Genomic DNA, 23,031 nt, shown 5'->3' on the forward strand with positions numbered 1-23,031 from the left:
TGTTGCTGCTCTCTGGTCTCTCTTACAGTCATCCATGTGCACCTATTCTCAATGCCATAATGTGACCAGACCAGGGGTCGGCAACCCGCGGTTCCGGAGCCGCATGCGGCTCTTTCAGCCTCATACTGCGGCTCTGCGTGGCTTGGGAAAATAAATTTTAAGTATTTAATTGTAGTGTATTTTATTTGTGTTAGCTCTTTCTTGTGCTAGTTTAAATCGGAAGATTATTATGATCTTATGATGTCTCCGTGATGACGTATCACGTATAACACATCAGACACGTCGCTCAAAAGTGAGTGAAAATGAGCCAAAACAAAAGTCTTTGGAGAGCTTTTTAACAAAGGAGAAAAGGCCAACTGAGCAACCAGAAGAGGAGACGACCTCTAAGAAAAAGAAAGATCAACAACACCAGGAGTCCTACTTAAAATCTGGGTTTGTCGCTACAGGTTTTTGTCGCTCTGCGAAAAGCAAATGAGGCAATGAAACCCTCAACACTACTTTGGCACATGGAGAATAAGCACCTGGGATTAAACGATATGCCTTTAGAGTTTTTTGAAAGAAACTGCGGAGCAGAGTAGACATAATCACATAATCAGCGCAGGGCTCCCTCCGATGCAGCGGTGTGGTTAAAAACCTCCCCAAGCAGGCATTGGTGGTTCAGTGGAAGAATTCTCGCCTGCCACGCGGGAGGCCCGGGTTCGATTCCCGGCCAATGCAGCGCAAGTTATGGTAGTGAATCCATTCTTTGTTTATGTAGAATGTAAATAATTCTGTCAAAAGGTCGATGTCAGAAGTGGGATTTGAACCCACGCCTCCAGGGGAGACTGCGACCTGAACGCAGCGCCTTAGACCGCTCGGCCATCCTGACACGGTCCACAGTGACACTTTGTTGTTCCACGGGACAGTGACACAGAAAAACAACATGAATTCATTCAGGATTTGCCAGAAAATGAGGAACGCTTCACGAGTTTGCGTGTCATCCTTGCGCAGGGGCCATGCTAATCTTCTCTGTATCGTTCCAATTTTAGTATATGTGTTAGCGAACTAACACAACTGCAGAGTGTTCCAACAATGTTTAAAAAGCACCTTTGAGGCGCTGCTCCCACACTCACGGTGTATGGAACCTCACATCCTGGACCAAAGAAATCCATGTGTACAGATGACGATACATTGCGTGTGAATATGTCCCACATTTGTGTGTACTGTGTCGAGGTGGCCAAGTGCTTGAGCCCATGCCGTTGCAGAAAGAAAGGGCTGTGACGACGACATCTTGACTTTTCTTCTATTAAATAATAAATCATTAAAAATAACGTACATAATGTACGTATCATACGCTCAAAGACAGCGGTGGAAGTGTGGTCCGTGGTGTGGGCCTGTCCCACTTCAGCAAGATGGCGGCTACACTGAGGAGGGCAGATTCTCGACCGGAACCTTGAAACTACACTTTTGAAGAGTACTTCGTAAGGACCCTTGAAGGGTGCATTTGGCGAATTGAGACACAGCCAGTTTCAGTGTAGTTAGCCCCTCCCTTCAGATAGATATAAGGCAGTGCCCATCGGCAATCTGACCAGAACTGAAGAAGCGGCTTGGATGAGCAGCAAAACGTCTTCACTCTTACAAAGCTTTTTTTAGTTGATAGATTTGAACTTCAGACCAATTTGTCCATGCAGTTTTCCACGCTTTTGCTCACATAATGTTAGAATCACTTGAATCCTGGATCCTCACAGTAGAAATCTGGTGTTTGTCCAACTGCCTCCCATGTGCAGTATACAAAGTTCTCTTTAAAGCTTAACAACATGCCATACCAGTAGAGACAGCACTTTACCTATCTTTCCTTTTGCTCATATAATGGACAAGCTGCCTGAACAGGGACTTGAACCCTGGACCCTCAGATTAAAAGTCTGATGCTCTACTGACTGAGCTACCCAGGCCCTTAACATGAGAGATTTAATGAAGAATGGATCAAAAAATACACAAGCTTTTTAGGCTAAAAAGTTGCATAGAATCTGGTACCAAAGTCATGCCTGACACCCATCTGACTATGGTCCTGCACAGTGCAGTGAGGTTTGGGAATAAATCTCATATGGTTCACTGTACCTGTGGAGCTATACCAGAAACTCTTTCCTAAGTTTCAAACTCCACTGAAAATAAATTTGTCCAGGATGTTTTTCACGCAGAATACATTCCCATTCCATGGGATGAAAAAAAATATACACAAGCCTTCAGAGATATGAACTCAGATAGACGGAAGCTGCGCAACTGATTTGGCAATGTCCTAAGCAAGTCACAAACACTTCAGTTCCCTGACCGGGAATCGAACCCGGGCCGCGGCGGTGAGAGCGCCGAATCCTAGCCACTAGACCATCAGGGAGACACTGCACAGCCCCATTTATTAGACAGTACTATTGATTCATCGGTGTGGTGTTTGGAAAAATTTAGAAGATAAAAGTGTGCATTCTGTAAAGACATAGGCCTTGTCCCAATTCGCCAAATGCACCCTTTGAAGGGTCCCTTCGAAGTACTCTTCAAAGTGTAGTTTGAAGGTTCCGGTCGAGAATCTGCCCTCCTCAGTGTAGCCGCCGTCTCGCTGAAGTGGGACAGGCCTACACCACGGACCGCACTTCCACCGCTGTCTTTGAGCGTACGATACGCACATTATGTACGTTATTTTTAATGATTTATTATTTAATAGAAGAAAAGTCAAGATGTCGTCGTCACAGCCCTTTCTTTCTGTTTAGATTGAATATCAGTAGGCAAATATAACGTTCGAGGTGATTTTTTTACTCAATTGTAGCTACTTCATAACTTAAACAAAATATACCTTGTGAAAACGTAATAACAGAGACAGTGGTAACAATATCATTTTGACATTAATAGTCTATAAACCAGAGACACTGATTAGTTGTACATAAAGTGGGATATTGCAGTTTAATGGTTCGGTATTTTGGCCAGTGCCTACACCACTTTAATACAGTAGAGGGCACTGTTTCCCTTCTATGCCGTGCCAGTTCTTTTCATCTGATTATTATAAGGTATTTTCTAGCAGTGCAGCGCTACATCAAGCTAGTGTCTTGATTTACTAACACGAAGGTAAATGACACGTGCCCACGAGGGGGTGCAGACCTATGGAATGTAAAGGAACACATGAAGATTTTGTGCACGTCTCAGGACTCTCTTCTGTCCTTTCCGGAGAGTCCATTGCTTCATTGTTCACATTACCTGTGTTCAACTCATTAAACTCTTCTGACTTTACGTTTCAGTCTCTTGGTCTTTGACGCTTACAATAGAAACGAACATTCTTACATTATTCTTATTGCAGTAATATTTTCTAATGATAATAATGCCTTCTTATTGTCTAGCAATAACTGAACATTCCTTTATTCCATGTAACTCCCCTCCTTTTTAATCATCAAACACACTGTACAGATCTTTATTCAGATTTAACAGTTTCATGTGTACACTGTTGTAGATGAGACAAACCAGTACGAACATTTGAACGTGTATTGTGCAGCGGACTCCATTTTCTTCTCTTTTTTGCGTAGCCGCGGTGCATGATGGGATATAGAAGTGCATGAAGTGTGCAAGGATGCACGCTTCGGTTACGTCCGATCTCCATGGAAACGGTGCAAAGGGAAGGGCAGGTTTGGCGGCCGCATTCAGTAGGGTGCGTTGAAATGGGACAGCCCTTGTCGCGCCGGAAATTACATAACTGCCCTTCGATGCACACTTCGAATGGTGATTCTAAGGCCAGTTTGGCGAATTGGGACACAGCCATACACAAGAATGTGGGTGAAAGGTCAAACAAGGGTGTGGGTGAAAGGTCAAAAGCTGTGTAACCTGAGCTGAAAGATCAGAAAGGTCATGTCTGTGTGGGGAGGGAAATAAAGTGTTGTTCTACTGATAAGCATGATGGGAAAACTGCTGAGATGAGTCAAGCGGTTAATAAAAGGCTCAGAAGAGGGAAGGCACAGAGAAGACCTCATGGAAGCAATCTGCGTAGCTTCTTCTCTGTGCTCGCTCCCCTCTGATCAGATTAGAAGAAAAGTCTAACACTTGTCCTGAGGCTTTTTGGGTAAACAGCGCCTCGAGAACAGAGTTTTCTTGACAGAGATCTATGTTTTCACAACAGAAAGCAAACAGGCACTCTGTCCAGGACATACAAGGATGTTTTCTAAGTTTCAAAATCCACAAAAACAAATTTGTCCAGGCTGATTTCCACGTAGAATACAGAGCGTTTTTGTTTTTTTTCAGACATTTCTGAGCATTGTGAGTGCATTGGTGGTATAGTGGTAAGCATCGCTGCTTCCCAAGCAGTGGACCCGGGTTCGATTCCCGGCCAATGCAATCTTCTCACCGCAATGGTAAATGTAGTGTACTGTTTAAGTTTTCATGTAGTAAAAAAAATGCATATATACTTCAATCCAAGTGGATGATTTCTTAAAACAGATCTATGATTAGACATTTTAAGGCTAATTTTGTCTGCTATGTGTACGAATGCCCAGAAATTGAATGCACAAGACTCCTAATTTTATGTTAACAGGTTTGAGTACCTGTTTACTCAACCAATCAGCAGAGTGTTGCAGTGGAAGCATGCTGGACCCTTAAACCAGAGGGTGATGAATCGAAACCTTCCCCTGCTAATCCTGGCTCTTCAGATGTTGCACAGGAGGTAATTATTATAGAAAGGAGTCTCATCTGGAGTGTCTTTCAGCAGACTTGCAAAGTGTAAAGCGTGTGCTTACCTGGTAGGCGCTCCTTTTCTCGTTGTTCCCCCTTTTGCCCACACGTATTTAATGCAGAAGACGCTGACCTCCTAATTCTATGTTAGTAGATTTTTACTCCCACACAAACACACAAGCTAAAGAGAGCAGAGTGGCGCAGCGGAAGCGTGCTGGGCCCATAACCCAGAGGTCGATGGATCGAAACCATCCTCTGCTAAAGTTGTCTCCTCTGATATGGGACACCAGGCTTTCATCATAGAAGCATTTTGAAAGATAAAATTATATTCCAAATCTAAATTCACTGTGGACCTTGACCATTTAACATTCCCTTTATTTTATGAGACCTTTGTGTAAAGGTGTGAAAGACCTCTCCCCCATCTATAACTCCATCCTCAGACCCAGAACAATGAGAACAATAGCAGGCTTTCTAAGAGCTGAATAGCGTAGTTTCAGCTGAAACTGGAGACAATAGATGTTTACAGTTTCAGTGTAGTTAGCCCCTCCCTTCAGATAGATATAAGGCATTGGCCATCGGCAATCTGACCAGAACTGAAGAAGCGGCTTGGATGAGCAGCGAAACGTCTTCACTCTTACAACGATTTGTCGAGTTGATAGATTTAAATCTCATCTTTTGCAATGTTTAAAAAACATTTTTGAGGCAATGCTCCCTTGCTCACGGTGTGTGGAACCTAACATCCTAGACCAAAGAAATCTATGTGTACAGATGACGATGCGTTGGCCGTGAATATGTCCCCTTTATGCGGCTGCTTTTGCAGCATTCACCAGTCTGTGTTTCACATTCCACCTCTTACTTGATGATGAATTCTTCAAGGAAAATGAGGAACGCTTCACGAGTTTGCGTGTCATCCTTGCGCAGGGGCCATGCTAATCTTCTCTGTATCGTTCCAATTTTAGTATATGGGTTAGCAAACTAACACAACTGCAGAGTGTTCCAACAATGTTTAAAAAGCACCTTTGAGGCGCTGCTCCCACACTCACGGTGTATGGAACCTCACATCCTGGACCAAAGAAATCCATGTGTACAGCTACGTTGCACATGAATATGTCCCACATCTGTGTGCACTACATCGAGGTGGCCAAGTGCTTGAGGCGATGGACTGCTAATCTATTTCACGCCGCATGTGTAGGTTTGATGCCCATCCTCTTCGCAGCCCTTGCTGTTGCTCCCCTTCTTACTTATGCAGTGTTGACCAGTCTGGGTTCACGTTCAACTTCTTCCTTGCTCTGGCATCTGTGTTGCTGCTCTCTGGTCTCTCTTACAGTCATCCATGTGCACCTATTCTCAATGCCATAATGTGACCAGACCAGGGGTCGGCAACCCGCGGTTCCGGAGCCGCATGCGGCTCTTTCAGCCTCATACTGCGGCTCTGCGTGGCTTGGGAAAATAAATTTTAAGTATTTAATTGTAGTGTATTTTATTTGTGTTAGCTCTTTCTTGTGCTAGTTTAAATCGGAAGATTATTATGATCTTATGATGTCTCCGTGATGACGTATCACGTATAACACATCAGACACGTCGCTCAAAAGTGAGTGAAAATGAGCCAAAACAAAAGTCTTTGGAGAGCTTTTTAACAAAGGAGAAAAGGCCAACTGAGCAACCAGAAGAGGAGACGACCTCTAAGAAAAAGAAAGATCAACAACACCAGGAGTCCTACTTAAAATCTGGGTTTGTCGCTACAGGTTTTTGTCGCTCTGCGAAAAGCAAATGAGGCAATGAAACCCTCAACACTACTTTGGCACATGGAGAATAAGCACCTGGGATTAAACGATATGCCTTTAGAGTTTTTTGAAAGAAACTGCGGAGCAGAGTAGACATAATCACATAATCAGCGCAGGGCTCCCTCCGATGCAGCGGTGTGGTTAAAAACCTCCCCAAGCAGGCATTGGTGGTTCAGTGGAAGAATTCTCGCCTGCCACGCGGGAGGCCCGGGTTCGATTCCCGGCCAATGCAGCGCAAGTTATGGTAGTGAATCCATTCTTTGTTTATGTAGAATGTAAATGTAATTCTGTCAAAAGGTCGATGTCAGAAGTGGGATTTGAACCCACGCCTCCAGGGGAGACTGCGACCTGAACGCAGCGCCTTAGACCGCTCGGCCATCCTGACACGGTCCACAGTGACACTTTGTTGTTCCACGGGACAGTGACACAGAAAAACAACATGAATTCATTCAGGATTTGCCAGAAAATGAGGAACGCTTCACGAGTTTGCGTGTCATCCTTGCGCAGGGGCCATGCTAATCTTCTCTGTATCGTTCCAATTTTAGTATATGTGTTAGCGAACTAACACAACTGCAGAGTGTTCCAACAATGTTTAAAAAGCACCTTTGAGGCGCTGCTCCCACACTCACGGTGTATGGAACCTCACATCCTGGACCAAAGAAATCCATGTGTACAGATGACGATACATTGCGTGTGAATATGTCCCACATCTGTGTGTACTGTGTCGAGGTGGCCAAGTGCTTGAGCCCATGCCGTTGCAGAAAGAAAGGGCTGTGACGACGACATCTTGACTTTTCTTCTATTAAATAATAAATCATTAAAAATAACGTACATAATGTATGTATCGTACGCTCAAAGACAGCGGTGGAAGTGTGGTCCGTGGTGTGGGCCTGTCCCACTTCAGCAAGACGGCGGCTACACTGAGGAGGGCAGATTCTCGACCGGAACCTTGAAACTACACTTTTGAAGAGTACTTCGTAAGGACCCTTGAAGGGTGCATTTGGCGAATTGAGACACAGCCAGTTTCAGTGTAGTTAGCCCCTCCCTTCAGATAGATATAAGGCAGTGCCCATCGGCAATCTGACCAGAACTGAAGAAGCGGCTTGGATGAGCAGCAAAACGTCTTCACTCTTACAAAGCTTTTTTTAGTTGATAGATTTGAACTTCAGACCAATTTGTCCATGCAGTTGTCCACGCTTTTGCTCACATAATGTTAGAATCACTTGAATCCTCACAGTAGAAATCTGGTGTTTGTCCAACTGCCTCCCATGTGCAGTATACAAAGTTCTCTTTAAAGCTTAACAACATGCCATGCCAGTAGAGACAGCACTTTACCTATCTTACCTTTTGCTCATATAATGGACAAGCTGCCTGAACAGGGACTTGAACCCTGGACCCTCAGATTAAAAGTCTGATGCTCTACCGACTGAGCTACCCAGGCCCTTAACATGAGAGATTTAATGAAGAATGGATCAAAAAATACACAAGCTTTTTAGGCTAAAAAGTTGCATAGAATCTGGTACCAAAGTCATGCCTGACACCCATCTGACTATGGTCCTGCACAGTGCAGTGAGGTTTGGGAATAAATCTCATATGGTTCACTGTACCTGTGGAGCTATACCAGAAACTCTTTCCTAAGTTTCAAACTCCACTGAAAATAAATTTGTCCAGGATGTTTTTCACGCAGAATACAGAGATTTTGCCCTCAGATTAAAAGTCTGATACTCTACTGACTGAGCTATCCAGGCTCTCAACAAAAGGGATTTGCATTCCATGGGATGAAAAAAAATATACACAAGCCTTCAGAGATATGAACTCAGATAGACAGAAGCTGCGCAACTGATTTGGCAATGTCCTAAGCAAGTCACAAACACTTCAGTTCCCTGACCGGGAATCGAACCCGGGCCGCGGCGGTGAGAGCGCCGAATCCTAGCCACTAGACCATCAGGGAGACACTGCACAGCCCCATTTATTAGACAGTACTATTGATTCATCGGTGTGGTGTTTGGAAAAATTTAGAAGATAAAAGTGTGCATTCTGTAAAGACATAGGCCTTGTCCCAATTCGCCAAATGCACCCTTTGAAGGGTCCCTTCGAAGTACTCTTCAAAGTGTAGTTTGAAGGTTCCGGTCGAGAATCTGCCCTCCTCAGTGTAGCCGCCGTCTCGCTGAAGTGGGACAGGCCTACACCACGGACCGCACTTCCACCGCTGTCTTTGAGCGTACGATACGCACATTATGTACGTTATTTTTAATGATTTATTATTTAATAGAAGAAAAGTCAAGATGTCGTCGTCACAGCCCTTTCTTTCTGTTTAGATTGAATATCAGTAGGCAAATATAACGTTCGAGGTGATTTTTTTACTCAATTGTAGCTACTTCATAACTTAAACAAAATATACCTTGTGAAAACGTAATAACAGAGACAGTGGTAACAATATCATTTTGACATTAATAGTCTATAAACCAGAGACACTGATTAGTTGTACATAAAGTGGGATATTGCAGTTTAATGGTTCGGTATTTTGGCCAGTGCCTACACCACTTTAATACAGTAGAGGGCACTGTTTCCCTTCTATGCCGTGCCAGTTCTTTTCATCTGATTATTATAAGGTATTTTCTAGCAGTGCAGCGCTACATCAAGCTAGTGTCTTGATTTACTAACACGAAGGTAAATGACACGTGCCCACGAGGGGGTGCAGACCTATGGAATGTAAAGGAACACATGAAGATTTTGTGCACGTCTCAGGACTCTCTTCTGTCCTTTCCGGAGAGTCCATTGCTTCATTGTTCACATTACCTGTGTTCAACTCATTAAACTCTTCTGACTTTACGTTTCAGTCTCTTGGTCTTTGACGCTTACAATAGAAACGAACATTCTTACATTATTCTTATTGCAGTAATATTTTCTAATGATAATAATGCCTTCTTATTGTCTAGCAATAACTGAACATTCCTTTATTCCATGTAACTCCCCTCCTTTTTAATCATCAAACACACTGTACAGATCTTTATTCAGATTTAACAGTTTCATGTGTACACTGTTGTAGATGAGACAAACCAGTACGAACATTTGAACGTGTATTGTGCAGCGGACTCCATTTTCTTCTCTTTTTTGCGTAGCCGCGGTGCATGATGGGATATAGAAGTGCATGAAGTGTGCAAGGATGCACGCTTCGGTTACGTCCGATCTCCATGGAAACGGTGCAAAGGGAAGGGCAGGTTTGGCGGCCGCATTCAGTAGGGTGCGTTGAAATGGGACAGCCCTTGTCGCGCCGGAAATTACATAACTGCCCTTCGATGCACACTTCGAATGGTGATTCTAAGGCCAGTTTGGCGAATTGGGACACAGCCATACACAAGAATGTGGGTGAAAGGTCAAACAAGGGTGTGGGTGAAAGGTCAAAAGCTGTGTAACCTGAGCTGAAAGATCAGAAAGGTCATGTCTGTGTGGGGAGGGAAATAAAGTGTTGTTCTACTGATAAGCATGATGGGAAAACTGCTGAGATGAGTCAAGCGGTTAATAAAAGGCTCAGAAGAGGGAAGGCACAGAGAAGACCTCATGGAAGCAATCTGCGTAGCTTCTTCTCTGTGCTCGCTCCCCTCTGATCAGATTAGAAGAAAAGTCTAACACTTGTCCTGAGGCTTTTTGGGTAAACAGCGCCTCGAGAACAGAGTTTTCTTGACAGAGATCTATGTTTTCACAACAGAAAGCAAACAGGCACTCTGTCCAGGACATACAAGGATGTTTTCTAAGTTTCAAAATCCACAAAAACAAATTTGTCCAGGCTGATTTCCACGTAGAATACAGAGCGTTTTTGTTTTTTTTCAGACATTTCTGAGCATTGTGAGTGCATTGGTGGTATAGTGGTAAGCATCGCTGCTTCCCAAGCAGTGGACCCGGGTTCGATTCCCGGCCAATGCAATCTTCTCACCGCAATGGTAAATGTAGTGTACTGTTTAAGTTTTCATGTAGTAAAAAAAATGCATATATACTTCAATCCAAGTGGATGATTTCTTAAAACAGATCTATGATTAGACATTTTAAGGCTAATTTTGTCTGCTATGTGTACGAATGCCCAGAAATTGAATGCACAAGACTCCTAATTTTATGTTAACAGGTTTGAGTACCTGTTTACTCAACCAATCAGCAGAGTGTTGCAGTGGAAGCATGCTGGACCCTTAAACCAGAGGGTGATGAATCGAAACCTTCCCCTGCTAATCCTGGCTCTTCAGATGTTGCACAGGAGGTAATTATTATAGAAAGGAGTCTCATCTGGAGTGTCTTTCAGCAGACTTGCAAAGTGTAAAGCGTGTGCTTACCTGGTAGGCGCTCCTTTTCTCGTTGTTCCCCCTTTTGCCCACACGTATTTAATGCAGAAGACGCTGACCTCCTAATTCTATGTTAGTAGATTTTTACTCCCACACAAACACACAAGCTAAAGAGAGCAGAGTGGCGCAGCGGAAGCGTGCTGGGCCCATAACCCAGAGGTCGATGGATCGAAACCATCCTCTGCTAAAGTTGTCTCCTCTGATATGGGACACCAGGCTTTCATCATAGAAGCATTTTGAAAGATAAAATTATATTCCAAATCTAAATTCACTGTGGACCTTGACCATTTAACATTCCCTTTATTTTATGAGACCTTTGTGTAAAGGTGTGAAAGACCTCTCCCCCATCTATAACTCCATCCTCAGACCCAGAACAATGAGAACAATAGCAGGCTTTCTAAGAGCTGAATAGCGTAGTTTCAGCTGAAACTGGAGACAATAGATGTTTACAGTTTCAGTGTAGTTAGCCCCTCCCTTCAGATAGATATAAGGCATTGGCCATCGGCAATCTGACCAGAACTGAAGAAGCGGCTTGGATGAGCAGCGAAACGTCTTCACTCTTACAACGATTTGTCGAGTTGATAGATTTAAATCTCATCTTTTGCAATGTTTAAAAAACATTTTTGAGGCAATGCTCCCTTGCTCACGGTGTGTGGAACCTAACATCCTAGACCAAAGAAATCTATGTGTACAGATGACGATGCGTTGGCCGTGAATATGTCCCCTTTATGCGGCTGCTTTTGCAGCATTCACCAGTCTGTGTTTCACATTCCACCTCTTACTTGATGATGAATTCTTCAAGGAAAATGAGGAACGCTTCACGAGTTTGCGTGTCATCCTTGCGCAGGGGCCATGCTAATCTTCTCTGTATCGTTCCAATTTTAGTATATGGGTTAGCAAACTAACACAACTGCAGAGTGTTCCAACAATGTTTAAAAAGCACCTTTGAGGCGCTGCTCCCACACTCACGGTGTATGGAACCTCACATCCTGGACCAAAGAAATCCATGTGTACAGCTACGTTGCACATGAATATGTCCCACATCTGTGTGCACTACATCGAGGTGGCCAAGTGCTTGAGGCGATGGACTGCTAATCTATTTCACGCCGCATGTGTAGGTTTGATGCCCATCCTCTTCGCAGCCCTTGCTGTTGCTCCCCTTCTTACTTATGCAGTGTTGACCAGTCTGGGTTCACGTTCAACTTCTTCCTTGCTCTGGCATCTGTGTTGCTGCTCTCTGGTCTCTCTTACAGTCATCCATGTGCACCTATTCTCAATGCCATAATGTGACCAGACCAGGGGTCGGCAACCCGCGGTTCCGGAGCCGCATGCGGCTCTTTCAGCCTCATACTGCGGCTCTGCGTGGCTTGGGAAAATAAATTTTAAGTATTTAATTGTAGTGTATTTTATTTGTGTTAGCTCTTTCTTGTGCTAGTTTAAATCGGAAGATTATTATGATCTTATGATGTCTCCGTGATGACGTATCACGTATAACACATCAGACACGTCGCTCAAAAGTGAGTGAAAATGAGCCAAAACAAAAGTCTTTGGAGAGCTTTTTAACAAAGGAGAAAAGGCCAACTGAGCAACCAGAAGAGGAGACGACCTCTAAGAAAAAGAAAGATCAACAACACCAGGAGTCCTACTTAAAATCTGGGTTTGTCGCTACAGGTTTTTGTCGCTCTGCGAAAAGCAAATGAGGCAATGAAACCCTCAACACTACTTTGGCACATGGAGAATAAGCACCTGGGATTAAACGATATGCCTTTAGAGTTTTTTGAAAGAAACTGCGGAGCAGAGTAGACATAATCACATAATCAGCGCAGGGCTCCCTCCGATGCAGCGGTGTGGTTAAAAACCTCCCCAAGCAGGCATTGGTGGTTCAGTGGAAGAATTCTCGCCTGCCACGCGGGAGGCCCGGGTTCGATTCCCGGCCAATGCAGCGCAAGTTATGGTAGTGAATCCATTCTTTGTTTATGTAGAATGTAAATTAATTCTGTCAAAAGGTCGATGTCAGAAGTGGGATTTGAACCCACGCCTCCAGGGGAGACTGCGACCTGAACGCAGCGCCTTAGACCGCTCGGCCATCCTGACACGGTCCACAGTGACACTTTGTTGTTCCACGGGACAGTGACACAGAAAAACAACATGAATTCATTCAGGATTTGCCAGAAAATGAGGAACGCTTCACGAGTTTGCGTGTCATCCTTGCGCAGGGGCCATGCTAATCTTCTCTGTATCGTTCCAATTTTAGTATATGTGTTAGCGAACTAACACAACTGCAGAGTGTTCCAACAATGTTTAAAAAGCACCTTTGAGGCGCTGCTCCCACACTCACGGTGTATGGAACCTCACATCCTGGACCAAAGAAATCCATGTGTACAGATGACGATACATTGCGTGTGAATATGTCCCACATCTGTGTGTACTGTGTCGAGGTGGCCAAGTGCTTGAGCCCATGCCGTTGCAGAAAGAAAGGGCTGTGACGACGACATCTTGACTTTTCTTCTATTAAATAATAAATCATTAAAAATAACGTACATAATGTATGTATCGTACGCTCAAAGACAGCGGTGGAAGTGTGGTCCGTGGTGTGGGCCTGTCCCACTTCAGCAAGACGGCGGCTACACTGAGGAGGGCAGATTCTCGACCGGAACCTTGAAACTACACTTTTGAAGAGTACTTCGTAAGGACCCTTGAAGGGTGCATTTGGCGAATTGAGACACAGCCAGTTTCAGTGTAGTTAGCCCCTCCCTTCAGATAGATATAAGGCAGTGCCCATCGGCAATCTGACCAGAACTGAAGAAGCGGCTTGGATGAGCAGCAAAACGTCTTCACTCTTACAAAGCTTTTTTTAGTTGATAGATTTGAACTTCAGACCAATTTGTCCATGCAGTTGTCCACGCTTTTGCTCACATAATGTTAGAATCACTTGAATCCTCACAGTAGAAATCTGGTGTTTGTCCAACTGCCTCCCATGTGCAGTATACAAAGTTCTCTTTAAAGCTTAACAACATGCCATGCCAGTAGAGACAGCACTTTACCTATCTTACCTTTTGCTCATATAATGGACAAGCTGCCTGAACAGGGACTTGAACCCTGGACCCTCAGATTAAAAGTCTGATGCTCTACCGACTGAGCTACCCAGGCCCTTAACATGAGAGATTTAATGAAGAATGGATCAAAAAATACACAAGCTTTTTAGGCTAAAAAGTTGCATAGAATCTGGTACCAAAGTCATGCCTGACACCCATCTGACTATGGTCCTGCACAGTGCAGTGAGGTTTGGGAATAAATCTCATATGGTTCACTGTACCTGTGGAGCTATACCAGAAACTCTTTCCTAAGTTTCAAACTCCACTGAAAATAAATTTGTCCAGGATGTTTTTCACGCAGAATACAGAGATTTTGCCCTCAGATTAAAAGTCTGATACTCTACTGACTGAGCTATCCAGGCTCTCAACAAAAGGGATTTGCATTCCATGGGATGAAAAAAAATATACACAAGCCTTCAGAGATATGAACTCAGATAGACAGAAGCTGCGCAACTGATTTGGCAATGTCCTAAGCAAGTCACAAACACTTCAGTTCCCTGACCGGGAATCGAACCCGGGCCGCGGCGGTGAGAGCGCCGAATCCTAGCCACTAGACCATCAGGGAGACACTGCACAGCCCCATTTATTAGACAGTACTATTGATTCATCGGTGTGGTGTTTGGAAAAATTTAGAAGATAAAAGTGTGCATTCTGTAAAGACATAGGCCTTGTCCCAATTCGCCAAATGCACCCTTTGAAGGGTCCCTTCGAAGTACTCTTCAAAGTGTAGTTTGAAGGTTCCGGTCGAGAATCTGCCCTCCTCAGTGTAGCCGCCGTCTCGCTGAAGTGGGACAGGCCTACACCACGGACCGCACTTCCACCGCTGTCTTTGAGCGTACGATACGCACATTATGTACGTTATTTTTAATGATTTATTATTTAATAGAAGAAAAGTCAAGATGTCGTCGTCACAGCCCTTTCTTTCTGTTTAGATTGAATATCAGTAGGCAAATATAACGTTCGAGGTGATTTTTTTACTCAATTGTAGCTACTTCATAACTTAAACAAAATATACCTTGTGAAAACGTAATAACAGAGACAGTGGTAACAATATCATTTTGACATTAATAGTCTATAAACCAGAGACACTGATTAGTTGTACATAAAGTGGGATATTGCAGTTTAATGGTTCGGTATTTTGGCCAGTGCCTACACCACTTTAATACAGTAGAGGGCACTGTTTCCCTTCTATGCCGTGCCAGTTCTTTTCATCTGATTATTATAAGGTATTTTCTAGCAGTGCAGCGCTACATCAAGCTAGTGTCTTGATTTACTAACACGAAGGTAAATGACACGTGCCCACGAGGGGGTGCAGACCTATGGAATGTAAAGGAACACATGAAGATTTTGTGCACGTCTCAGGACTCTCTTCTGTCCTTTCCGGAGAGTCCATTGCTTCATTGTTCACATTACCTGTGTTCAACTCATTAAACTCTTCTGACTTTACGTTTCAGTCTCTTGGTCTTTGACGCTTACAATAGAAACGAACATTCTTACATTATTCTTATTGCAGTAATATTTTCTAATGATAATAATGCCTTCTTATTGTCTAGCAATAACTGAACATTCCTTTATTCCATGTAACTCCCCTCCTTTTTAATCATCAAACACACTGTACAGATCTTTATTCAGATTTAACAGTTTCATGTGTACACTGTTGTAGATGAGACAAACCAGTACGAACATTTGAACGTGTATTGTGCAGCGGACTCCATTTTCTTCTCTTTTTTGCGTAGCCGCGGTGCATGATGGGATATAGAAGTGCGTGAAGTGTGCAAGGATGCACGCTTCGGTTACGTCCGATCTCCATGGAAACGGTGCAAAGGGAAGGGCAGGTTTGGCGGCCGCATTCAGTAGGGTGCGTTGAAATGGGACAGCCCTTGTCGCGCCGGAAATTACATAACTGCCCTTCGATGCACACTTCGAATGGTGATTCTAAGGCCAGTTTGGCGAATTGGGACACAGCCATACACAAGAATGTGGGTGAAAGGTCAAACAAGGGTGTGGGTGAAAGGTCAAAAGCTGTGTAACCTGAGCTGAAAGATCAGAAAGGTCATGTCTGTGTGGGGAGGGAAATAAAGTGTTGTTCTACTGATAAGCATGATGGGAAAACTGCTGAGATGAGTCAAGCGGTTAATAAAAGGCTCAGAAGAGGGAAGGCACAGAGAAGACCTCATGGAAGCAATCTGCGTAGCTTCTTCTCTGTGCTCGCTCCCCTCTGATCAGATTAGAAGAAAAGTCTAACACTTGTCCTGAGGCTTTTTGGGTAAACAGCGCCTCGAGAACAGAGTTTTCTTGACAGAGATCTATGTTTTCACAACAGAAAGCAAACAGGCACTCTGTCCAGGACATACAAGGATGTTTTCTAAGTTTCAAAATCCACAAAAACAAATTTGTCCAGGCTGATTTCCACGTAGAATACAGAGCGTTTTTGTTTTTTTTCAGACATTTCTGAGCATTGTGAGTGCATTGGTGGTATAGTGGTAAGCATCGCTGCTTCCCAAGCAGTGGACCCGGGTTCGATTCCCGGCCAATGCAATCTTCTCACCACAATGGTAAATGTAGTGTACTGTTTAAGTTTTCATGTAGTAAAAAAAATGCATATATACTTCAATCCAAGTGGATGATTTCTTAAAACAGATCTATGATTAGACATTTTAAGGCTAATTTTGTCTGCTATGTGTACGAATGCCCAGAAATTGAATGCACAAGACTCCTAATTTTATGTTAACAGGTTTGAGTACCTGTTTACTCAACCAATCAGCAGAGTGTTGCAGTGGAAGCATGCTGGACCCTTAAACCAGAGGGTGATGAATCGAAACCTTCCCCTGCTAATCCTGGCTCTTCAGATGTTGCACAGGAGGTAATTATTATAGAAAGGAGTCTCATCTGGAGTGTCTTTCAGCAGACTTGCAAAGTGTAAAGCGTGTGCTTACCTGGTAGGCGCTCCTTTTCTCGTTGTTCCCCCTTTTGCCCACACGTATTTAATGCAGAAGACGCTGACCTCCTAATTCTATGTTAGTAGATTTTTACTCCCACACAAACACACAAGCTAAAGAGAGCAGAGTGGCGCAGCGGAAGCGTGCTGGGCCCATAACCCAGAGGTCGATGGATCGAAACCATCCTCTGCTAAAGTTGTCTCCTCTGATATGGGACACCAGGCTTTCATCATAGAAGCATTTTGAAAGATAAAATTATATTCCAAATCTAAATTCACTGTGGACCTTGACCATTTAACATTCCCTTTATTTTATGAGACCTTTGTGTAAAGGTGTGAAAGACCTCTCCCCCATCTATAACTCCATCCTCAGACCCAGAACAATGAGAACAATAGCAGGCTTTCTAAGAGCTGAATAGCGTAGTTTCAGCTGAAACTGGAGACAATAGATGTTTACAGTTTCAGTGTAGTTAGCCCCTCCCTTCAGATAGATATAAGGCATTGGCCATCGGCAATCTGACCAGAACTGAAGAAGCGGCTTGGATGAGCAGCGAAACGTCTTCACTCTTACAACGATTTGTCGAGTTGATAGATTTAAATCTCATCTTTTGCAATGTTTAAAAAACATTTTTGAGGCAATGCTCCCTTGCTCACGGTGTGTGGAACCTAACATCCTAGACCAAAGAAATCTATGTGTACAGATGACGATGCGTTGGCCGTGAATATGTCCCCTTTATGCGGCTGCTTTTGCAGCATTCACCAGTCTGTGTTTCACATTCCACCTCTTACTTGATGATGAATTCTTCAAGGAAAATGAGGAACGCTTCACGAGTTTGCGTGTCATCCTTGCGCAGGGGCCATGCTAATCTTCTCTGTATCGTTCCAATTTTAGTATATGGGTTAGCAAACTAACACAACTGCAGAGTGTTCCAACAATGTTTAAAAAGCACCTTTGAGGCGCTGCTCCCACACTCACGGTGTATGGAACCTCACATCCTGGACCAAAGAAATCCATGTGTACAGCTACGTTGCACATGAATATGTCCCACATCTGTGTGCACTACATCGAGGTGGCCAAGTGCTTGAGGCGATGGACTGCTAATCTATTTCACGCCGCATGTGTAGGTTTGATGCCCATCCTCTTCGCAGCCCTTGCTGTTGCTCCCCTTCTTACTTATGCAGTGTTGACCAGTCTGGGTTCACGTTCAACTTCTTCCTTGCTCTGGCATCTGTGTTGCTGCTCTCTGGTCTCTCTTACAGTCATCCATGTGCACCTATTCTCAATGCCATAATGTGACCAGACCAGGGGTCGGCAACCCGCGGTTCCGGAGCCGCATGCGGCTCTTTCAGCCTCATACTGCGGCTCTGCGTGGCTTGGGAAAATAAATTTTAAGTATTTAATTGTAGTGTATTTTATTTGTGTTAGCTCTTTCTTGTGCTAGTTTAAATCGGAAGATTATTATGATCTTATGATGTCTCCGTGATGACGTATCACGTATAACACATCAGACACGTCGCTCAAAAGTGAGTGAAAATGAGCCAAAACAAAAGTCTTTGGAGAGCTTTTTAACAAAGGAGAAAAGGCCAACTGAGCAACCAGAAGAGGAGACGACCTCTAAGAAAAAGAAAGATCAACAACATCAGGAGTCCTACTTAAAATCTGGGTTTGTCGCTACAGGTTTTTGTCGCTCTGCGAAAAGCAAATGAGGCAATGAAACCCTCAACACTACTTTGGCACATGGAGAATAAGCACCTGGGATTAAACGATATGCCTTTAGAGTTTTTTGAAAGAAACTGCGGAGCAGAGTAGACATAATCACATAATCAGCGCAGGGCTCCCTCCGATGCAGCGGTGTGGTTAAAAACCTCCCCAAGCAGGCATTGGTGGTTCAGTGGAAGAATTCTCGCCTGCCACGCGGGAGGCCCGGGTTCGATTCCCGGCCAATGCAGCGCAAGTTATGGTAGTGAATCCATTCTTTGTTTATGTAGAATGTAAATAATTCTGTCAAAAGGTCGATGTCAGAAGTGGGATTTGAACCCACGCCTCCAGGGGAGACTGCGACCTGAACGCAGCGCCTTAGACCGCTCGGCCATCCTGACACGGTCCACAGTGACACTTTGTTGTTCCACGGGACAGTGACACAGAAAAACAACATGAATTCATTCAGGATTTGCCAGAAAATGAGGAACGCTTCACGAGTTTGCGTGTCATCCTTGCGCAGGGGCCATGCTAATCTTCTCTGTATCGTTCCAATTTTAGTATATGTGTTAGCGAACTAACACAACTGCAGAGTGTTCCAACAATGTTTAAAAAGCACCTTTGAGGCGCTGCTCCCACACTCACGGTGTATGGAACCTCACATCCTGGACCAAAGAAATCCATGTGTACAGATGACGATACATTGCGTGTGAATATGTCCCACATCTGTGTGTACTGTGTCGAGGTGGCCAAGTGCTTGAGCCCATGCCGTTGCAGAAAGAAAGGGCTGTGACGACGACATCTTGACTTTTCTTCTATTAAATAATAAATCATTAAAAATAACGTACATAATGTACGTATCGTACGCTCAAAGACAGCGGTGGAAGTGTGGTCCGTGGTGTGGGCCTGTCCCACTTCAGCAAGATGGCGGCTACACTGAGGAGGGCAGATTCTCGACCGGAACCTTGAAACTACACTTTTGAAGAGTACTTCGTAAGGACCCTTGAAGGGTGCATTTGGCGAATTGAGACACAGCCAGTTTCAGTGTAGTTAGCCCCTCCCTTCAGATAGATATAAGGCAGTGCCCATCGGCAATCTGACCAGAACTGAAGAAGCGGCTTGGATGAGCAGCAAAACGTCTTCACTCTTACAAAGCTTTTTTAGTTGATAGATTTGAACTTCAGACCAATTTGTCCATGCAGTTGTCCACGCTTTTGCTCACATAATGTTAGAATCACTTGAATCCTCACAGTAGAAATCTGGTGTTTGTCCAACTGCCTCCCATGTGCAGTATACAAAGTTCTCTTTAAAGCTTAACAACATGCCATGCCAGTAGAGACAGCACTTTACCTATCTTACCTTTTGCTCATATAATGGACAAGCTGCCTGAACAGGGACTTGAACCCTGGACCCTCAGATTAAAAGTCTGATGCTCTACCGACTGAGCTACCCAGGCCCTTACCATGAGAGATTTAATGAAGAATGGATCAAAAAATACACAAGCTTTTTAGGCTAAAAAGTTGCATAGAATCTGGTACCAAAGTCATGCCTGACACCCATCTGACTATGGTCCTGCACAGTGCAGTGAGGTTTGGGAATAAATCTCATATGGTTCACTGTACCTGTGGAGCTATACCAGAAACTCTTTCCTAAGTTTCAAACTCCACTGAAAATAAATTTGTCCAGGATGTTTTTCACGCAGAATACAGAGATTTTGCCCTCAGATTAAAAGTCTGATACTCTACTGACTGAGCTATCCAGGCTCTCAACAAAAGGGATTTGCATTCCATGGGATGAAAAAAAATATACACAAGCCTTCAGAGATATGAACTCAGATAGACAGAAGCTGCGCAACTGATTTGGCAATGTCCTAAGCAAGTCACAAACACTTCAGTTCCCTGACCGGGAATCGAACCCGGGCCGCGGCGGTGAGAGCGCCGAATCCTAGCCACTAGACCATCAGGGAGACACTGCACAGCCCCATTTATTAGACAGTACTATTGATTCATCGGTGTGGTGTTTGGAAAAATTTAGAAGATAAAAGTGTGCATTCTGTAAAGACATAGGCCTTGTCCCAATTCGCCAAATGCACCCTTTGAAGGGTCCCTTCGAAGTACTCTTCAAAGTGTAGTTTGAAGGTTCCGGTCGAGAATCTGCCCTCCTCAGTGTAGCCGCCGTCTCGCTGAAGTGGGACAGGCCTACACCACGGACCGCACTTCCACCGCTGTCTTTGAGCGTACGATACGCACATTATGTACGTTATTTTTAATGATTTATTATTTAATAGAAGAAAAGTCAAGATGTCGTCGTCACAGCCCTTTCTTTCTGTTTAGATTGAATATCATGTAAGGTATTTTTTTTAACAATGTAATGCTACCCTCAGATGCCTGTAGCCCTACTCACCAAAGACCCCCACCCTGAGAGGGTCGTAAAGCAATCTACAGCACTGGGGCCAAGAAGATAACATCTAGGACCAGGGCCACTTCTTATCTGTGGCCCTGTTCACCAAGGTCTGAGTGCCCCCATCCTGTGAGGGTCATAAAACAATAAGATTGATTGACTTAAAAACGCACATTCAGGGATTTTGCCAAAAAAGGTTTTTAATGTGTAATCACATGCTGCCGAGAGGAAGACCCGCCTCACACATTGGGAGGCCTATAAAAGCTGGAAAGACAAACATCTCAGGACTCTCTTCCTATCCTTTCCTGAGAGTCCGGTGCTCCATTGTTAACTTTACCTGTGATGAACTCATTAAACCCTTCTGACTTATATTTCAGTCTCTTTCTCCTCTTTGACGCTTGCATCAGAAACGAACATTTCTATCAATTTGGTGACCCCGACGTGATTGGTGTCAAGTGATCTGGAGGACCTTTGGGCATAATCGAGGTGAAGTCTGATGACTGAGTCGGTGACAACCAGGGGCCCCAAAATAAGGTAAGCAGAAAACCTTTTTAATAAAATTTCTGCATAGTTTAGTTTATTCTTTATTAGGGTTGTCACTGTCACATGAATCTGTAATTCTTTGTCTTGCAAATTTAGAATATAATTGGGTGGGCTATCTAGTCCAGTTTGTTCTTTCACATGTAAAGTTACATGAAGCACATTTACTAACACATAGGGACAGATCAATGAGCCGGTGTTAGAAATCCTGGTCCGGGACCAGGTGGCGCTAGGCCCGGTTGAGAGACTGCCAGCAGACCAGGTTCTACTGGAAAGCCAGGGCTGGACCCTGAGGGCAACTAGTTAAATTCTTAATCAAATTACCTCTTGGAATAGAATCTGACGAGAGTCTATTGAACGTAGTCACTGCTAAGAAACGCACGAAGCCCTTGTAACCAAGACGGCTGGGACCGTGTTAGGGGGAAAATCCTGGTCCGGGACCAGGTGGCATTAGGCCCGGTCGTCTGACAATAGACTAGGTTCTATTGTTGGCCAGAGTTGGACTCTGAGGGTGTTGAGCGCCCTGTGACCAAGACACGGTTGGACCGTGTAAGTGGGGTGTGGAGCCCTGGGTCCGGGACCCACTCAGCTGAGCACGATTGAATAAACCGGTAGGGACAGAACTTCTTCTTCTTCTTTTTGGGTCACTGTGGGTGGCTTGGGTCTCTGACTCCTCATTTTTAGCCTTTATCACATAGAGTATTGGCTGGAGTAGAGACTGCGTAGGCTGCATTTGGGGGTGGAGAAAATAAAGGCAAACAGCCCGGGGTGTAGGAGTGTCGGGTCTTTAAAACTAAAATCACATATCCTGCTAGAACCCCCACCCCGCACAGACGCTACGGCCTCTGCGTAGAAGCCTGGGTGTGATACGGGTTGGTCTAAAGGGATCTCTGTGGTGAAAGGTTTGGATCCATACATTAGGCTTATGTAAACAGGTTTTATTAACATTTTCATTCCCAATAGACCAAATTACAGGTGTGTAAAACAGACTTGGTGACAAACAGACTGACTGACTGTGGTGGAAAAGCAGTTGCGGGTTTACTCAATTAGGATTTTGACTATTTGCTCTCAAATAAATTCTAAGTGAATAGTTCCTTTAGGGTGAGTCTTATCTCTCCTGCTTATCATACTCCCTTACTCAGCTATACACCCCCTCCTTTCTTCAACCCTACCCCCACTATCTTCCATCAGCATGTGCCTGTTTCCCTCTCACCTGAAGGTCAAATTGAGAACCTTTTCCACCACTAGACAATGGACGATACAGGGACGAAGTTTACTCCTGCTACGACGAAAGAAGCGTGTACTAATGCCTTAGATATACTTTTGTTTGGGACAGAGGATAGGAAAAAGAAGAAAGAGACAGAAAAGTTTGAGATATGGGTAAAAGACTTGCAAATGAGAGGTTTGATAGGACAGGACACATCTCCAAATCCTAGAAAAGAACAATTGCTGAATATTCAAACGGTTGTCCATGCTGCTTGTGATTTCACTGAAGCTGAATGGGAGCGAAATGGCAAAAAATGTATAGGGGAGTTTAAAAACAGAGTGGATATAGCCAGAAAAAATA

General features: G+C 44.1%; 26 non-coding genes across 26 annotated transcripts; 7 read left to right on the plus strand and 19 right to left on the minus strand.

Annotated features, from left to right (window-relative positions):
* The first annotated feature begins 646 nt into the window (after nt 1–646).
* On the plus strand, nt 647–717 carry trnag-gcc (transfer RNA glycine (anticodon GCC)). Its single transcript has one exon. It is a non-coding gene; the product is annotated as a tRNA-Gly (tRNA).
* Nucleotides 718–785: 68 nt separating this feature from the next.
* Nucleotides 786–868, minus strand: trnal-cag (transfer RNA leucine (anticodon CAG)). Its single transcript has one exon. It is a non-coding gene; the product is annotated as a tRNA-Leu (tRNA).
* A 77-nt stretch (nt 869–945) lies between these two features.
* LOC117384480 (U6 spliceosomal RNA) lies at nt 946–1,051 on the minus strand. Its single transcript, XR_004542470.1, has one exon. It is a non-coding gene; the product is annotated as a U6 spliceosomal RNA (small nuclear RNA).
* An 807-nt stretch (nt 1,052–1,858) lies between these two features.
* trnak-uuu (transfer RNA lysine (anticodon UUU)) lies at nt 1,859–1,931 on the minus strand. The gene has a single exon. It is a non-coding gene; the product is annotated as a tRNA-Lys (tRNA).
* A 368-nt stretch (nt 1,932–2,299) lies between these two features.
* Nucleotides 2,300–2,371, minus strand: trnae-cuc (transfer RNA glutamic acid (anticodon CUC)). The gene has a single exon. It is a non-coding gene; the product is annotated as a tRNA-Glu (tRNA).
* Nucleotides 2,372–4,272: 1,901 nt separating this feature from the next.
* On the plus strand, nt 4,273–4,344 carry trnag-ccc (transfer RNA glycine (anticodon CCC)). Its single transcript has one exon. It is a non-coding gene; the product is annotated as a tRNA-Gly (tRNA).
* Nucleotides 4,345–5,553: 1,209 nt separating this feature from the next.
* On the minus strand, nt 5,554–5,659 carry LOC117384509 (U6 spliceosomal RNA). The gene has a single exon (XR_004542497.1). It is a non-coding gene; the product is annotated as a U6 spliceosomal RNA (small nuclear RNA).
* Nucleotides 5,660–6,622: 963 nt separating this feature from the next.
* On the plus strand, nt 6,623–6,693 carry trnag-gcc (transfer RNA glycine (anticodon GCC)). Its single transcript has one exon. It is a non-coding gene; the product is annotated as a tRNA-Gly (tRNA).
* A 70-nt stretch (nt 6,694–6,763) lies between these two features.
* Nucleotides 6,764–6,846, minus strand: trnal-cag (transfer RNA leucine (anticodon CAG)). Its single transcript has one exon. It is a non-coding gene; the product is annotated as a tRNA-Leu (tRNA).
* Nucleotides 6,847–6,923: 77 nt separating this feature from the next.
* On the minus strand, nt 6,924–7,029 carry LOC117384481 (U6 spliceosomal RNA). Its single transcript, XR_004542471.1, has one exon. It is a non-coding gene; the product is annotated as a U6 spliceosomal RNA (small nuclear RNA).
* An 800-nt stretch (nt 7,030–7,829) lies between these two features.
* trnak-uuu (transfer RNA lysine (anticodon UUU)) lies at nt 7,830–7,902 on the minus strand. Its single transcript has one exon. It is a non-coding gene; the product is annotated as a tRNA-Lys (tRNA).
* Nucleotides 7,903–8,340: 438 nt separating this feature from the next.
* On the minus strand, nt 8,341–8,412 carry trnae-cuc (transfer RNA glutamic acid (anticodon CUC)). The gene has a single exon. It is a non-coding gene; the product is annotated as a tRNA-Glu (tRNA).
* Nucleotides 8,413–10,313: 1,901 nt separating this feature from the next.
* Nucleotides 10,314–10,385, plus strand: trnag-ccc (transfer RNA glycine (anticodon CCC)). The gene has a single exon. It is a non-coding gene; the product is annotated as a tRNA-Gly (tRNA).
* A 1,209-nt stretch (nt 10,386–11,594) lies between these two features.
* Nucleotides 11,595–11,700, minus strand: LOC117384510 (U6 spliceosomal RNA). Its single transcript, XR_004542498.1, has one exon. It is a non-coding gene; the product is annotated as a U6 spliceosomal RNA (small nuclear RNA).
* Nucleotides 11,701–12,663: 963 nt separating this feature from the next.
* On the plus strand, nt 12,664–12,734 carry trnag-gcc (transfer RNA glycine (anticodon GCC)). The gene has a single exon. It is a non-coding gene; the product is annotated as a tRNA-Gly (tRNA).
* Nucleotides 12,735–12,803: 69 nt separating this feature from the next.
* Nucleotides 12,804–12,886, minus strand: trnal-cag (transfer RNA leucine (anticodon CAG)). Its single transcript has one exon. It is a non-coding gene; the product is annotated as a tRNA-Leu (tRNA).
* A 77-nt stretch (nt 12,887–12,963) lies between these two features.
* On the minus strand, nt 12,964–13,069 carry LOC117384482 (U6 spliceosomal RNA). The gene has a single exon (XR_004542472.1). It is a non-coding gene; the product is annotated as a U6 spliceosomal RNA (small nuclear RNA).
* Nucleotides 13,070–13,869: 800 nt separating this feature from the next.
* On the minus strand, nt 13,870–13,942 carry trnak-uuu (transfer RNA lysine (anticodon UUU)). The gene has a single exon. It is a non-coding gene; the product is annotated as a tRNA-Lys (tRNA).
* Nucleotides 13,943–14,380: 438 nt separating this feature from the next.
* trnae-cuc (transfer RNA glutamic acid (anticodon CUC)) lies at nt 14,381–14,452 on the minus strand. Its single transcript has one exon. It is a non-coding gene; the product is annotated as a tRNA-Glu (tRNA).
* A 1,901-nt stretch (nt 14,453–16,353) lies between these two features.
* On the plus strand, nt 16,354–16,425 carry trnag-ccc (transfer RNA glycine (anticodon CCC)). Its single transcript has one exon. It is a non-coding gene; the product is annotated as a tRNA-Gly (tRNA).
* A 1,209-nt stretch (nt 16,426–17,634) lies between these two features.
* LOC117384511 (U6 spliceosomal RNA) lies at nt 17,635–17,740 on the minus strand. The gene has a single exon (XR_004542499.1). It is a non-coding gene; the product is annotated as a U6 spliceosomal RNA (small nuclear RNA).
* A 963-nt stretch (nt 17,741–18,703) lies between these two features.
* On the plus strand, nt 18,704–18,774 carry trnag-gcc (transfer RNA glycine (anticodon GCC)). The gene has a single exon. It is a non-coding gene; the product is annotated as a tRNA-Gly (tRNA).
* A 68-nt stretch (nt 18,775–18,842) lies between these two features.
* Nucleotides 18,843–18,925, minus strand: trnal-cag (transfer RNA leucine (anticodon CAG)). Its single transcript has one exon. It is a non-coding gene; the product is annotated as a tRNA-Leu (tRNA).
* Nucleotides 18,926–19,002: 77 nt separating this feature from the next.
* LOC117384483 (U6 spliceosomal RNA) lies at nt 19,003–19,108 on the minus strand. The gene has a single exon (XR_004542473.1). It is a non-coding gene; the product is annotated as a U6 spliceosomal RNA (small nuclear RNA).
* A 799-nt stretch (nt 19,109–19,907) lies between these two features.
* On the minus strand, nt 19,908–19,980 carry trnak-uuu (transfer RNA lysine (anticodon UUU)). The gene has a single exon. It is a non-coding gene; the product is annotated as a tRNA-Lys (tRNA).
* A 438-nt stretch (nt 19,981–20,418) lies between these two features.
* Nucleotides 20,419–20,490, minus strand: trnae-cuc (transfer RNA glutamic acid (anticodon CUC)). Its single transcript has one exon. It is a non-coding gene; the product is annotated as a tRNA-Glu (tRNA).
* Nucleotides 20,491–23,031: the final 2,541 nt, after the last annotated feature.

This window comes from Periophthalmus magnuspinnatus, chromosome 16 (genome assembly GCF_009829125.3).
Source record: "Periophthalmus magnuspinnatus isolate fPerMag1 chromosome 16, fPerMag1.2.pri, whole genome shotgun sequence".
Classification (NCBI taxonomy): domain Eukaryota; kingdom Metazoa; phylum Chordata; class Actinopteri; order Gobiiformes; family Gobiidae; genus Periophthalmus; species Periophthalmus magnuspinnatus.